The following is a 3,454-nucleotide window of genomic DNA, read 5'->3' on the forward strand; positions in this document are numbered from 1 at the left end:
TAAAGGATCACAATCTGCAAAGAGAGCAAATTGAATAATCTCTTCATTAGACAGGTCATTATCATGACCCAAAACATAATCTTGCAAGCGAGCTGGTAAGTGGCGCTCGCGCTGAGATCGGCGAACTGACGACTCTGGCTGTGAAGGAGACTGGACATTATCTGGAATCGGTTGCTCTTCAACAATATTTTCAACAGCAGGAATAACAACTGAACTTTCATCTTTAGCTAACCAATCCCAGACACCATATTCATCAAAAGTGACATCACGACTTATAACAACCTTTTTAGTTTCAGGATTGTATAGTTTATAAGCCTTTGAAGCGTCACTATAACCAATGAATATGCATTTCTCAACTTTATCATCCAACTTCTTTCTCAACTGATCTGGCACATGTGCATATGCCAAACATCCAAAAACCTTGAGATATTTGATAGAGGGTTTTCTCCCACTCCAAGCTTCTTCGGGTGTCATATCACGGACACTCTTAGTTGGACACCTATTCAACACATAGACAGCACAAGCAACAGCTTCTGCCCAAAAAGGCTTAGGCAGATTCTTGGATTTCAACATGCACCTTACCATATCCATGATAGACCTATTCTTCCTCTCAGCCACTCTGTTTTGTTGTGGAGTGTATCTAGCTGTCATCTGGTGTTGGATACCCTTCTTCTTCAGAAAATCATCACAGGCAATATATTCTGTACCTCTTTGAGTTCTCAAAAATTTAATTTCATAACCACTTTGCTTCTCAACAAAAGCCTTAAATTGTTTGAAAACATCACATGCTTCAGACTTTTGCTTCAGAAAGTAACCCATGTTTTCCTACTGAAACAAAGTAATAAAGTACTTACAACCTCCATGTGAGGGAACCTCCAACGAACACAGGTCTGAGTGAATAATCTCCTACTGGTTTGTGGCTCTCCTTGACTTGCCCACAGGGAAGGGATCTCTATGCTTCTTCCCAATCACACAAATCTCACATATACGATCAGGGACATTCACAACAGGTAAATCAGAAACAAGTTCCTTTCTCGCAAGATAGTTTAACCCAGAGAAATGGAAATGCCCAAATCGCATATGCCATAACCAATTATCATCACAAACTTTAGAATTAAAGCAAGCAAGGAGAGTATGCTTAATTTTCAAAGGAAATAGTCGATTTTGGGACATATTTACCTTTGCAATCAAAACTTCTTTAGCATCTGCAATGGTACAACACCCCTGAACAATATGTATCTTATATCTTTTTTCTAACAACTGACCCATACTCAATAAATTTTGGTGTAGTTCAGGAACATAGAACACATCGGATATAAAATTGTGAGTACCATCCTTCAACTGAAGAGAGATTTTACCTTTTCCCAAAATTGGCACCTTTGACTTATTGCCAAATGTCACTTCAGACCGGACTGATTCATCCAGTTCAGAAAACAATTCTTTCTTCCCACACATATGGTTACTACACCCAGTATCCAAGAACCATATGTTCTTATCTGTAGAAAAACTATTAGTGGCAAAAAGTAAGGTTTCAGAACTCTCACCAGACTTTTCAGCAATGTTTGCTTGATTTCTACGATTGTTGTGCTCATTATACCAACAATCTGCAATCTTGTGTCCATACTTGCCACAACTGTAGCAATGAAATGGAAATTTACCTTGTTTGGTATTACCTCCACCTCTTCCTTGGTTGGAGTTACCACGACCTCTTCCACTAGAACCTCCTCTTCCTCTTCCACGACCTCTACCAGATCCTCTACTTCTTTGATTAGTGCCAGTCACATTATGGGTGACTTGGCTCTTCAAAGCTTCTTCTGCTAGTGGTTCCAATTTTGACGCAATTCTGTCAATATGACTTTCTACCATACCTTTCAGCTCTGCAATTGATAAGAGCTCAGTTTTGTGTGACTCTGTGATCGAAGCCACCACATGGTCATACTTCATCGGCATAGTTCGAAGAACTTTTTCAACCACTGCACCATCTTCAATTGTATCTCCGTATAACCTCATCTTATTCACCATATCAATAAGACGAGTGAAATACGCATCTACTGTTTCTGTAGAGGTCATCTCACAATTATCGTACAACCTTCTCAACGACTGCAACTTAGACTTCTGCGCCCGATCAACTCCTTTGTGTGGAACCTTTAAGATGTCCCAAGCTTGTTTTGCTGTTTGAGCACGAGCTAATTGCCCAAAAATGAAATAATGAACACCTTGGTGAATCTGACCCAAGGCCAATTTATCTCGCCGTATAGCGGCTGCATCAGCTCCTTCGGGTAGACCGGGATCAACAAAGCTCCAAAGATTTTGAGCTTGCAAATGTGTGGATATCATAATTTGCCAATAATTGTAATCGAGTTTCCCATCCAATTTGGGACCCGACCATACAATATTGAAATTTGTTGCCATATTTCACTACGGGAAATATTTCGGGGTTGAAAGGTTGACTAGCTCTGATACCAAATGTAAGATATATTAAATATAATATATTTAATATAATATATATTAAATATAATATAATATATCTATAATATATATTAAATATAATATATCTATATATTATATTTATATATATTGAGAAGAGAGAGAGAGAGAGAGAGAGGAAGATTAGAATGAATAATGTTTATTCACTGGGATGATTTAACAAATGAAAATACACCACATATTTATACTAAGAGAAAGCAAATAAATAGGAAGCTAATGCTCCATGTACTACTCCTATAATCTAGGCATGTTCCACATTAACATACATGACTCACCCGTGTTTGTTTTTATTAAGTTCTTTGACTTGGTTTAATTACTAATAATATTAATAATAATATTATTATAACAATATATATATATATATATATATATATATATATATATATATATATATATATATATATATATATATATATATATATATATATATATATATATAGGGTTGAGTTCAAATGAGGACAACAATATATAGAGGACTGTGAGGACAAATAATGGGCACATAACAAATTTATACCAGGCACACAACTTAATACATAATGGCACACAAGAATAAATGTAAACATCAGGTTTCGAACCCAGACTCTATAAATTAACAAATCTAGCGCGCGACATACAAACTGTGGCACACGACTATATTCGGTCATGCACACGACATACCTGCTAATGGCACACACTACATCTGTCCTCACAGTCCTCTATAATATACTTGTCCTCATTTGAATACACACACACACACACACACACACATACATATATATATATATATATATATATATATAGATTTTGAATCCAGTGCACCCCCTAATTAGGTGAGCTAATGAGCACTAATCTCTACCGTTTATTTAGATTTTATTAACGTTACAGATTGGCCTATTGTATTTTAGATCTGTGTGCTTTTGAAAGGGGAAGGGGCTCTATTGTCTTTTGTGCGTTATTTTATTTTTGTTAATTATTTATATTTGCGGAT

The sequence above is a fragment of the Ipomoea nil genome, unplaced genomic scaffold, assembly GCF_001879475.1.
Source record: "Ipomoea nil cultivar Tokyo-kokei standard unplaced genomic scaffold, Asagao_1.1 scaffold3056, whole genome shotgun sequence".
In the NCBI taxonomy this organism is placed as follows: domain Eukaryota; kingdom Viridiplantae; phylum Streptophyta; class Magnoliopsida; order Solanales; family Convolvulaceae; genus Ipomoea; species Ipomoea nil.